Genomic DNA, 14,117 nt, shown 5'->3' on the forward strand with positions numbered 1-14,117 from the left:
GAGTACCCCACCTTCTTCCCAAGGGATCCTAAATCTCGGGACGAGATTCTTTTGAGTGGGGGTGAGTTGTCACATCCTAGTTAGTTCATGCATCAGAGTGTTGCATCATGTCTATATTTCACAGAAACCTGAAATGGGGATGCCAGAAAACCCCCAGCACCCCCCCTGGAACAACTAGGGTTTACTAAAATTCTTTTCAATGAACCTGAAATGCCCTCCATAAATGTTCACCATCTTTGGTCTTGGCTAAAACCTCTGCCAAAAATGGTTTCATATTTTTGGAGGCCATTTTGGATTTTTGCACAAGCCATAAGTATTTGCATTTGGGCATTTTAAATGCTATAAATATTTTTAAATGCCCAAATAATTTTGAAAGTATTTTTAGGCTGTTGGGAATAATCTCAAAGGTGCCTCAGAATATTTTCAGGATTTTTCCAAATGAAATAGTATTTTTACTATTTCAAAACACAGTACAGAAATAATCAAAAAGGAGAAAGAAAACAGAAAGCAGAAACTTACCTGGCAGCCCACCTGGCGGCCCAGCATTGTGCTGGCCCGCGCCAGCGAGCTGCTTGCTCTCGCCAGAGCAGGCAGACAGGTGACGCGGCGAGCGCGAGCTCGCCACCGCGCCAGCTGCTTGCCGCCCTCGCCGCGGACGAGCTGGACGACCTTCCTCGACGCGCCCCGAGCCCCTGGACATCGTCACTCTCCCCCATCGCCTCTCCCTCGCCCTTTCCCCACCATGGCCGACGCCGCCGCAGACACCTCACCGGAGTAACCGTGGCCACCGTCGACCTCGCGCCATTCCACTGTGTCCTACAGCTCTGCCGTCGCCCACTCCTTCGAGCAAGCCGAGCCCCGAGCGCTCGTTTGCCCCGAAGCTCCGCCACCGACCTCGCCTTCGCCGCTCCCCGTCGGAGATCCCCTCCGCCGTCGCCACTGCTACAGCTCGTCTCCGACCCCGCCGCCTGCTCCGTCGCAACCGCCGTGAGCATGGCCACCTTCCCATCCTCCCCTCTCTCTCTCTCTCGAGCTCTGTAGCCACCGCACGAAGCTCACCCGAACGCGCCGCCGTACGAGCTCGTCGCCGACGAGGCTCCGGCCATCCAACGGCCGCACCACCGTAGCCATTAGCTTCACCGCAACGCCAGGAACCCGTAGCGCCATCGCATGTCCCTCGCCGTGCTCTCTAGCTACGGTTTCAACCACGCCCGTACTCCGGCAGCCGCACGGCTCGTCGCCGGCGTCGATTCCGGCGACCCCGAGCTCCACTACCACCACCAGTCGACGCGGTTCGCCCCCAGCTACACATAGGTGCTCTCCGCCGTCCTTTTGGTCGCCGGAGGAGCAAACCCGCACACCACCGCCGCGTCTGGACGTCGCCGGCGGCTAAACGCCGGCGAGTCAGCGTGGTTTGACCACGGTTTGACCCCCCAGGGTCACTGACAAGTGGGGCCCGCCTGCTAATTAAATCTGGGTTAAAGTTAAAACTAATCCTAATTAACTAATTACCTAACCGTGACACTGACACAGGGGACCCACCCGTCAGGTTTGACCTGGACGACCCCGCTGACCCGCTGACGTCACACTGACGTCAGGCTGACGCAATAAAACATTTACTGGAATTATTCTTATATTGGAAATTCCAGAAATTATCACAAACTTCAAAAAATCATAGAAAATAATCTATAGCTCAGAATGAAAAGATTTATATATGAAAAATGATCAGAAAAATCCATTCTATCCATCTGTACTGGTTTCATGCATGATTAAGCAAGTTAACCTACTGTTTTATACAGAACAAGATAAGGCGTTATTATGGGCCATTTATGAACTTGGAATTTGAATCTTTGATTCAAATTAGTCCAAACCTTTCTGGCCTTAGTTGCATTAGCCCAATACATCCATTTTGCCATGTCTCATGCATGCATCATATTGTTGCACTTGCTTGGTGTTGATTGTGCTTCGGTATGCTCATCGTGGTAGGTCCTGCCTCCGAGGATATTCACGGGTATCCAACTGAAGGGCAGTATCCCACCACCACTCTGTCAGGCAAGCAACCCATTGATCATTTCGATACAAACCCATCTTCTCGCTTCTGCTCTTGTTTACTGCATTAAGACAACGCGATTCAAACTGATGTGTGTGTTGCGGTAGTTGAACCCACTTTCCTCTGCATGACCTGTCATTGCCACAGTAACTAGATGAAACCCACTAGCATGTGTAGGAGTTATTGAGCCATGTTGTGTTCCTACAATGCTATGCTTGCTACGCTTAGAGTTGTGTCAGGTCTGGCTCATCAGGGTGATGAACTAGAGTGAAAGTGCGTGTGTCGGTAATGAGAGTGAAGTGTGGAATACGATTTGGTAAAGGTATCGATGGGAGGCCATGTAGGAGTACATGGTGGGTTGTTTCATTGAGACCGTCCCTAAGAACTGAGATCTGTATGCGTGATTTAAGATTCAGCTACTACCACACATTGGGCCCGAAACCAATGGACCCCCTCGGCTTCTTATTCACCCTTGTCCTCTGTCCAGGAGTTGCACGTAGTTTCTGGTGTTTGTAGTAAGCTGGAGGCCGTGGACAGCGCTGACCAAGGGGTGGGCTGTGATGCGGTAGGCTCGTGGCACGGTGTACCGAGTCGCCCGTTTGGTGTCCGGGAACCCTGCACACATCGTTCGGGGCCGTATGTGGAAACCTCGGCCGGACTCCCTGCGGATGGAACCTGAATAGGCGATAAACCTGGACTAGAGACTCGAGTGTTTAGGTAGGCTCTGGCCGACACCCACGTTGGGCTTCCGCTTGAAGGTTGCCGAGTACACGTCGTGTAGCGACGATAAGTGGTGAGAGCGTGTGTGACGAAGTACACCCCTGCAGGGTATGAAACTATTCGAATAGCCGCGTCCGCGGTAAAGGACTACTTGGTCGCTTATGCAGTTCATAGACAAGTAAATGGATACTACTAAAAGCCTCAAGATAAGTGTGAGTACCGCGGATGGCCCTCTCGTTGGATGACGAGGGAGGATCCACGGTGGAGTATTGAGTTGGTGATTAGTGGACTCGTGTGAGAAAACTATTTCACAAGTGGTGTATCGTAGGATAGCTTAGCCAAGAGTCAAAGCTGGCTTGCTGCAATAACCCCACTACCTTCTTGAGAATGAACATGTATAGTAGGATCTGTTGTAAGACTTGCTGAGTACCTTTGTACTCATGTTGCTTTAATTACTGTTTTCAGACGACAACACCGCCCCTTCTGATGGGTTCTACGTAGAACTCGACGACGACGAGTGACTTGCCACCCAGGTGGTGATCTAGGCTTGTGAAGGGCCTATGTAGATAGACAGGCTTCGTCAAGCCTTCTTTCTTCTAGTGTCTGTACCCAGACAGTTTGCTTCCGCATATGCTTGTATGACTGTATGACTTGAGTGTTGGGTCATGCGACCCCTATCTGTATGAACAAGTTATGTAAGGCTCTCCGGAGCCCCTTAAATAAAGTACTTGAGTTGTAGAGTTTTGTTGTGATGCCATGTTGTATTCGCGCATATCGAGCATATTGTGTGTATGTTTGAAATGCTTGGTATGTGTGGGATCCGACAATCTAGTTGTCTATCTTTAGCAGCCTCTCTTATGGTGAAATGTAGTGTGGTGCCTCCTTGAGCCATAGTAGTCCGCTACAGCCCGGTTCACCGGTGTCCTGGTAGCCCAGCACTACTGCTCTGGACACTTGACTGGCCGGCATGTGAGTCATATCGTTCCTGTGTCTGTCCCTTCGGGGAAATGTCACACGGTGATATCCGGAGTCCTGCCTAGCCTGCTACAGCCCGGGTTCCCGGAGTCCTGTTAGCCCAGTGCTACAGCCCGGATTCACACGCTGCTGACCGACATGTTCGATGTTGATTCATGTATGCCTGTCCCCATACGTTAGTGCCGCTTTGGGTTCACGACTAGCCATGTCGGCCCGGGTTCTCTGTCATATGGATGCTAGCGACATTGTCATATACGTGAGCCAAAAGGCGCAAACGGTCCCGGGCCATGGTAAGGCGACACCCGTGGGAGTACCGTGCGTGAGGCCGCAATGTGATATGAGGTGTTACAGGCTAGATCGGTGTGACTTGGAATCGGGGTCCTGACAACAAAAAAAAGACACATCCGTGACATTTTGGGTCGAACGAAATTTTTTTCGGTCATACTTATGACACTTCTATGACGATAATTGTGACAAAACCCGGTATCATCATAGATGTGGTGGGCTCCTACTTCTATGACAAAAAATCATGACAGGTTTGCACGTTTCTCTCATACACGCACGCGCGTGGGTGCGAGGTGTTGGGCTCTAATTGAACCCGAGCGATTGCACTGCAGGCTACGCGTTACTGAACCCGAGTGATCCATCGATGGCTGTTAACTGAACCCGATCGAGCGATTCCTTCACTACTGCTGCTAACTGAAGCCGATCGATGCTGCCTCTGGATGAACAGTGAGCGTTGCTGGGGGGATTTGGATGAACAGTTCCCGGTGGGGGTGGATGAACAGGACCCCGTGGTGTTGCCTCTGGATTAACAGGACCCTGATCGATCGAGCCGATTGGGGCTGGATGAACATGACCTCGTGGAGGGCTGGATGAACAGGACCATCCCGTGGAGGGCTGGATGAACAATAGACGGTGGAGGGCTGGATGAACAGTAGCCCGTGGAGGGGTGGTTGAACAGGAGCCCGTGGAGAGGGCTGGTTGAACAGTAGCCGGTGGAGTAGCGCGCGGTGGAGGCTGGATAACAGGAGCCCGTGGATGAAGAGTCGCAGGTGGAGGCTGGAGGAGGTCGACGGTGGATGAACAGTAGCCCGTGGAGGCTGGAGGGGGTCGACAGTGGAGATGAACAGTATCCTGTGGAGTCCCGTTTTGCGGTATGCCACACCCCTCCCAATGAACAGAACCCCCGTTTCGACCGTAGCGCTCCAACACAAGTCTGTTTCCTCCGTTTTGCGGTACGCCACACCCCTCCTGATCAACAGGACCCCGTTTCGACCGTAGGAGGTCCAACACAAGTCCGTTTCCTCTGTTTTGCGGTACGCCAGACCCCTCCCGATGAACAGGATCCCGTTTCGAACGTGGCCGGTCGAACACAAGGTCGTTTCCTCCGTTCTGAATTACGCCAGGCCTTGTTTCCATCGCCTGTTCCGTCCAAGCCGGTTGGCTCCCACGCGTTTCGTTGCCTCCCGATGAACACGACGCATTCCGTTGCCTCCCCATGAACACAACGACGATGCAGTTTCTCCGTTCCGACCCAGCAATGTACACGAGCCCTGGCCGTACGTACGCGCGAGTAGGCGTTCGAGACCCCGCCCGTATGTACGTACGTGGCCGTACTTACTTTCTTGCACCCTGGCCGCTGTACGTACGTGTACATGCTACATGCGCGCCTCTACTACGACACGTGCGCGCTCTACATCGACCAGTATGTACGTACACGTTCGCGACCAGAATGACAACGCTACGTACGCTTTGACCAGGTGGGTCCCGAATGTCAGGCACTTCCTTGCGTGCGAAGATATAGCTGGTGGGTCCCAGCAGTCAGGGGGGCAAATCGTTTTTTTTTGCCCGGACGCACTTCCTTGCGTGCGAAGATGTAGCCGGTGGGTCCCAGCAGTCAGGGGGGAAACGTTTTTTTTCACGAAATACGGTGGCCCATCCGATGGGTCCCTGCTGTCAGGTGCAGGAATAATTATTTTGCACGTAATAAGGAGGCACTTCCTTGCGGCTGCCGTGGACCCAGCTGTCAGCCTCTCCATGTACAGTACTCTTCCGATGGAAGTCGGTCGTTGACCACATTGACCACGCCGCGCTGAGAGCACCAAGGTGATGGACGACGGCGAGGCCTAGGAAGGGGACGACGCGGAGCCAGGGAAGACGCGGCAGTGGATGCCCACGCGGAGAGGAGTATGAGGGTTCACTGGTTCGGCTGCGGTGTGAGGCTATCGTCACCGCAGAATAACAAGGGGTGTGGGTGAGTAGAGGGATGGCCTCCAGCGGTGGGAGTAGTAAGGGGCGTGAGGCATCCGCGGCATCACAGCCGGCCACGGGAGGCAGGAGCACGCGGCACGACCGGCGCTGGTTTGGGCAGCTGGAGCAAGAAGACCAGAGGTTGAAGAAGCACTACGGCCGTTGGATGCACATCGTACGGTCACTGGAGCTAGAATCGTTCATATATTAACTAAGTTGGCAAAGCCCTCCATCCCCGTCAACTTAGTAGGCCCACAAGTCAGCCTCCCACTTTGATGGGTCCCAGCTGGCAGGGGGTATTCATTTTTTTGTGCGCAATAAGGAGGCACTTCCTTGCGTGCGAAGATATAGTTGGTGGGTCCGACCTGTCAGCGAGGGAACGTTTTTTTCGCGAAATACAGAGGCCCATCCGGCGGGTCCCAGATGTCAGGTGGAGGAATCATTATTTTATGCGTAATAAGGAGGCATTTCCATGTGTGCGGCCGTGGACCCAGCTGTCAGCCTCTCCACGTACAGTCCACTTCCGATGGATGTCGTTCGTTGACCACGTTGACTATGCCGCACTGAGAGCACCAAGGCGGTGGACGACGGCGAGGCCTACGAAGGGAACGACACAGAGCCGGGGAAGACACGGCAGTGGCTGCCCACGCGGTGGAGAGTACGAGGGTTGACTGGTTCGGCTGCCATCGCCGGAAAATAACAGGAGGTGTGGGTGAGTAGAGGGATAGACAGGCCAGGGATGCGAGTATATGATGGGGCCGTGAGGCCTGCCCGGCAGCACAGCCGGCCACGGGAGGCGGGAGCAGGCGGTTTCGACCGCGCTGGTTTGGGCGGCTGGGGCAGGAAGATCAGAGACTGAAGAAGCACGATTGCCGTCAGATTGACATCTAACGGTCTGACGCTGGTAGAGTTGATTGTTGACTAAGTTTCTTTTTTGAGAAACCTTGTGTACGCATGAACTTAGTAAGCCCACAAGTCAGCCTTCAAATCCGTGGCAGACAACATAGAGCCCATTTGCTATTTTTTAATAATTTGCAGCTCATTTGCTAATTCTTAAGTAATTTATTACAGCCCATTTTCTACCCAGGACCATGATCAAAAAGTTCAACCTTATTTTGCATATTTCGGTGGAGTCCGAACTTTTGTAATCCCGAAATGATAAACATTTTTTAAGAACTTATTGATTTTCCAAAAAAATCGTTTTGTTTTTGTAAGCAAATAAGACGTGGGACAATTGAGTTGGTTTAAGGGAAAACCAGTAGTAAAAAAATCAGCGCTGGGAGGGAAAATAACAACAAAAATAAGGATGTAAATATGAAAAGGGAATTTTATGTATTTTCAATATAATGATACGTGTATATGAACTAGTAAAACTATAGGTAGAGATTAGAAAACGGATGTAGGACATGCGTTTCAAGAGGAAAATAGAACTGGGTTGTGCGTTTGATTCAGTAAAAAAAACTGCATGCGGATGTTGTAAGACAAAATATAACTAATGCTGGCGGGCCGGAGGCCAGTAGATACCTGCTGGATCTTTGTGCCCCATTGTCGTCATGGGCTGGGCCTGTTAAAAACAAAACCAAGCCTGGGCTGTCTACAGCCTAGTTGAAACTTGCTCGACCTGAAAAAACAATATACGTGCTCAATAAACGAGAGAATTCTGCAAGTACAGACTGATAACTGGGATGCAGCAGGGATATTGTTTTTTCATCGTGATAATAAGTGCATGCACTTGTTTCGAAAAATTTGGAGAACTGGGAATTCGAACGGCAGGTGCTTATGCTACCCATCAAATAAAAATCAGCTGCCTGAAAATTCGTTTCGAAACAAATGATTCAACTTTATATCCACGTCGACCCTCGGCATGATGGTTGGAAGCAAATGCCAAGTTCATACCAAAAGATCGTTAACAACAATACCAACTTGCGGACGACAAGGTAGTACAAGTACCAATACCAAACTAACTTATAATCTTTTTACTCCTGGCCCTAGTGTTCGTCTGGTAGAAAATCTTGCAGAGGACCAGCTCCCACTCCTTCTCTTGCTCCAGGTCCCCGAGGTGCTACGGGTGCACCACCCAGTTGGTCCTCTGCTGGTCGAAGTTCTTGTTGGTGTGCAGCACCAGAACCTTTTTGCTGCCCGTCTGCCGGCCTTTGACCATCACCGGCAAGGTATTGCCGGTGTTGTGCCACATCGCGTGCATGCCGCACTCCGACTGTATCTTGCGACGCGTCCACATGCCCCTTTTGAACGCCCTGGAATTGCGCTGGAAGAAATGCTTGCTTAGCCACTCAGTGTGATACCTGCAGTATTGTCGAATACAGGTTTTAGTGTACGTAGTTGGCATTTTCATAACATCTTTGGCATGTTGCAGTCACTTGTTTCACTTTTTATTAACTGTCAAATTGTAATTGCTTCACCAGGTCTGCGTCTAAAAAGAAAAATAGAGCTATAAACAAAGGAATATGTTTGTGCAAGTAGACAGCCGATCGGTGTCTTACCTGGAAGTTTCTCAGGATGGGTGTAGTATATGCCGTGCTCGCTGTCGATGGTTGGTATGAACAAATCGATGAGAGGGTGAGATCTCGCGCTGTCAGCACTCACTTTGGCCTCAAGGTGCTCGATCAGCTCCTAATCCATGGGATCGAACTTGACGCCAGCCGGCAGCACATGCCAATCCTTCTTCGACTTGCATCGGTTAATTCCAGTTATATGGTACTCAATGTATGATCAATCGACTGTTTTAAGTGAATGATGAAAGATTCCGACAGATAAGTGGTACTCCAAATCTGACGTCCAGAATACCCGAACACGCCACCGGGATTCTTGTGTCACCTCACGCGCAGCGTGTTGTCACGTCAATTCAATGTGTGGACATGATGAATAATTTGACTGGCGTATACTAGTACTGTTGCTATACTACTTACTAGTCGTATTTAATGTCACATTTTAACCATAGGTTTAACTAACAAGTACGCACTTGAAGCCTAATTGATATATATATATATATACTGCATGGCATCTGCATCATCATTATCAGTACATTCTGCGCAGGTGAGTTAGGATGCACTTGATCCCAGAAAGGTATCTATCCTTCAAACCAGAGGAGTGCTTCAAACTAACAACAGTACATAATATCCAACAAAAGAGGGTCGTGCTACAACAGCAGAATACATGGCTCAGTCTAGATATCAGTACGAATCAAGTTGTGCATATTTGTTGTTGGCATGAACAGTTGGGGATCGTTGCAGAATTTTAAAAAAATTCTACGCATCACCAAGATCCATCTATGGAGTTTACTAGCAACGAGAAGGAAGGAGTGCATCTACATACCGTTATGCTTCCCAAGAATTCTATATCATTTCCCATCAACAGTATGTCATCCACATATAATAAGAGAAATGCTACAGAGCTCCCACTCACTTTCTTGTAAACACAGGCTTCTCCATAAGTCTGTGTCAACCCAAACGCTTTGATCATCTCATCAGAACGAATGTTCCAACTCCGAGATGCTTGCACCAGCCCATAGATGGAGCGCTGGAGCTTGCATACCTTGTTAGCATTCTTAGGATCGACAAAATCTTCTGGCTGCATCATATACAATTCTTCCTTAAGAAAGCCGTTAAGGAATGCCGTTTTGACGTCCATTTGCCATATCTCATAATCATAGAATGCGGCAATTGCTAACATGATTCGGACGGACTTCAGCTTCGCTACGGGTGAGAAAGTCTCTGTTGGGAATCGTAGCATAATTTTAAAATTTTCCTACGTTCACCAAGATGCATCTATGGAGTATAGTAGCAACGAGGGGAAGGGAGTGCATCTACATACCCTTGTAGATCGCGAGCGGAAGCGTTCCAATGAACGTGGATGACGGAGTCGTACTCGTCGTGATCCAAATCACCGATGACCGAGTGCCGAACGGACGGCACCTCCGCGTTCAACACACGTACGGTGCAGCGATGTCTCCTCCTTCTTGATCCAGCAAGGGGGAAGGAGAGGTTGATGGAGATCCAACAGCACGACGGCGTGGTGGTGGATGTAGCGGTTCTCCGGCAGGGCTTCGCCGAGCTTCTGCGCGAGAGAGAGAGGTGTTGCAGGGGAGGAGGGAGGCGCCCAAGGCTGTAGGTTGCTGCCCTCCCTCCCCCCCTTTATATAGGCCCCCTGCGGGGGCGCCGGCCCTAGAGATGAGATCTCATGGGGGGGGGGGCGGCGGCCACAAGGGGGGAAGGGGTTGCCTTGCCCCCCAAGGCAAGGGGGAACTCCCCCTAGGGTTCCCAACCCTAGGCGCATGGGGGGAGGCCCAAGGGGGGCGCCCCAGCCCACTAAGGGCTGGTTCCCTTCCACTTTCAGCCCATGGGGCCCTCCGGGATAGGTGGCCCCACCCGGTGGACCCCCGGGACCCTTCCGGTGGTCCCGGTACAATACCGGTAACCCCCGAAACTTTCCCGGTGGCCGAAACTGGACTTCCTATATATAATTCTTCACCTCCGGACCATTCCAGAACCTCTCGTGACGTCCGGGATCTCATCCGGGACTCCGAACAACTTTCGGGTTTCCGCATACATATATCTCTACAACCCTAGCGTCACCGAACCTTAAGTGTGTAGACCCTACGGGTTCGGGAGACATGCAGACATGACCGAGACGCCTCTCCGGTCAATAACCAACAGCGGGATTTGGATACCCATGTTGGTTCCCACATGTTCCACGATGATCTCATCGGATGAACCACGGTGTCGAGGATTCAATCAATCCGTATGCAATTCCCTTTGTCAATCGGTATGTTACTTTCCCGAGATTCGATCGTCGGTATCCCAATACCTTGTTCAATCTCGTTACCGGCAAGTCTCTTTACTCGTACCGCAATGCATGATCCCGTGACTAACGCCTTAGTCACATTGAGCTCATTATGATGATGCATTACCGAGTGGGCCCAGAGATACCTCTCCGTCACACGGAGTGACAAATCCCAGTCTCGATCCGTGCCAACCCAACAGACACTTTCGGAGATACCCGTAGTGCACCTTTATAGTCACCCAGTTACGTTGTGACGTTTCGCACACCCAAAACACTCCTACGGTATCCGGGAGTTGCACGATCTCATGGTCTAAGGAAAAGATACTTGACATTGGAAAAGCTCTAGCAAACGAAACTACACGATCTTTTATGCTAAGCTTAGGATTGGGTCTTGTCCATCACATCATTCTCCTAATGATGTGATCCCGTTATCAATGACATCCAATGTCCATAGTCAGGAAACCATGACTATCTGTTGATCAACGAGCTAGTCAACTAGAGGCTTACTAGGGACACGTTGTGGTCTATGTATTCACACATGTATTACGATTTCCGGACAATACAATTATAGCATGAATAATAGACTATTATCATGAACAAAGAAATATAATAATAACCATTTATTATTGCCTCTAGGGCATATTTCCAATAGTCTCCCACTTGCACTAGAGTCAATAATCTAGTTACATTGTGATGAATCGAACACCCATTGCGTCCTGGTGTTGATCATGTTTTGCCCTAGGGAGAGGTTTAGTCAACGGATCTGCTACATTCAGGTCCGTATGTACTTTACAAATATCTATGTCTCCATTTTGAACACTTTCACGAATGGAGTTGAAGCGACGCTTGATATGCCTGGTCTTCCTGTGAAACCTGGGCTCCTTCGCAAGGGCAATAGCTCCAGTGTTGTCACAGAAGAGAGTCATCGGGCCCGACGCATTGGGAATCACCCCTAGGTCGGTAATGAACTCCTTCATCCAGACTGCTTCCTGTGCTGCCTCCGAGGCTGCCATGTACTCCGCTTCACATGTAGATCCCGCCACGACGCTTTGCTTGCAACTGCACCAGCTTACTGCTCCTCCATTCAAAATATACACGTATCCGGTTTGTGACTTTGAGTCATCCAGATATGTGTCGAAGCTAGCGTCGACGTAACCCTTTACGACGAGCTCTTCGTCACCTCCATAAACGAGAAACATATCCTTAGTCCTCTTCAGGTACTTCAGGATATTCTTGACCGCTGTCCAGTGTTTCATGCCGGGATTACTTTGGTACCTTCCTACCAAACTTACGGCAAGGTTTACATCAGGTCTGGTACACAGCATGGCATACATAATAGACCCTATGGCCGAGGCATAGGGGATGACACTCATCTTTTCTCTATCTTCTGCCGTGGTCGGGCATTGAGCCGTGCTCAACTGCACACCTTGCAATACAAGCAAGAACCCCTTCTTGGACTGATCCATATTGAACTTCTTCAATATCTTGTCAAGGTATGTACTCTGTGAAAGACCAATGAGGCGTCTTGATCTATCTCTATAGATCTTGATGCCTAATATATAAGCAGCTTCTCCAAGGTCCTTCATTGAAAAACACTTATTCAAATAGGCCTTAATACTTTCCAAGAATTCTATATCATTTCCCATCAATAGTATGTCATCCACATATAATATGAGAAATGCTACAGAGCTCCCACTCACTTTCTTGTAAACACAGGCTTCTCCATAAGTCTGTGTAAACCCAAATGCTTTGATCATCTCATCAAAGCGAATGTTCCAACTCCGAGATGCTTGCACCAGCCCATAGATTGAGCGCTGGAGCTTGCATACTTTGTTAGCATTCTTAGGATCGACAAAACCTTCCGGCTGCATCATATACAACTCTTCCTTAAGGAAGCCATTAAGGAATGCCGTTTTGACGTCCATCTGCCATATCTCATAATCATAGTATGCGGCAATTGCTAACATGATTCGGACAGACTTCAGCTTCGCTACGGGTGAGAAAGTCTCATCATAGTCAACCCCTTGAACTTGTCGATAACCCTTAGCGACAAGTCGAGCTTTGTAGATGGTCACATTACCATCCGCGTCCGTCTTCTTCTTAAAGATCCATTTGTTTTCTATGGCTCGCCGCTCATCGGGCAAGTCAGTCAAAGTCCATACTTTGTTTTCATACATGGATTCTATCTCGGATTTCATGGCTTCTAGCCACTTGTCAGAATCCGGGCCCGCCATCGCTTCTTCATAGTTCGAAGGTTCACCGTTGTCTAACAACATGATTTCCAGGACAGGGTTGTCGTACCATTCTGGTGCGGAACGTGTCCTTGTGGACCTACGAAGTTCAGTAACTTGACCTGAAGCTTCATGATCAGCATCATTAACTTCCTCCCTAGTCGGTGTAGGCACCACAGGAACATTTTCCCGCACTGCGCTACTTTCCGGTTCGGAAGGGGTGACTATCACCTCATCAAGTTCCACTTTCCTCCCACTCAATTCTTTCGAGAGAAACTCCTTCTCCAGAAAGGACCCGTTCTTGGCAACGAAGATCTTGCCTTCGGATCTGAGGTAGAAGGTATACCCAATAGTTTCCTTAGGGTATCCTATGAAGATGCATTTTTCCGATTTGGGTTCGAGCTATTCAGGTTGAAGTTTCTAGACATAAGCATCGCATCCCCAAACTTTTAGAAACGACAGCTTAGGTTTCTTCCCAAACCATAATTCATACGGTGTCGTCTCAACGGATTTCGACGGAGCCCTATTTAAAGTGAATGCGGCAGTCTCTAAAGCATAACCCCAAAATGAGAGCGGTAAATCGGTAAGAGACATTATAGATCGCACCATATCCAATAGAGTGCGATTACGACGTTCGGACACACCATTTCTCTGAGGTGTTCCAGGCGACATGAGTTGTGAAACTATTCCACATTTCTTTAAGTGTGCACCAAACTCGTGACTTAAATATTCTCCACCACGATCTGATCGTAGGAATTTTATTCTCCTGTCACGTTGATTCTCAACCTCACTCTGAAATTCCTTGAACTTTTCAAAGGTTTCAGACTTGTGTTTCATTAGGTAGACATACCCATATCTACTTAAATCATCAGTGAGAGTGAGAACATAACGATATCCTCCGCGAGCCTCAACACTCATTGGACCACACACATCGGTATGTATGATTTCCAATAAGTTGGTTGCTCGCTCCATTGTTCCGGAGAACGGAGTCTTGGTCATCTTACCCATGAGGCATGGTTCGCACGTGTCAAATGATTCGTAATCAAGAGACTCCAAAAGTCCATCTACATGGAGCTTCTTCATGCGCT

This window comes from Triticum aestivum, chromosome 4D (assembly GCF_018294505.1).
Source record: "Triticum aestivum cultivar Chinese Spring chromosome 4D, IWGSC CS RefSeq v2.1, whole genome shotgun sequence".
NCBI classification, from domain to species: Eukaryota; Viridiplantae; Streptophyta; class Magnoliopsida; order Poales; family Poaceae; genus Triticum; species Triticum aestivum.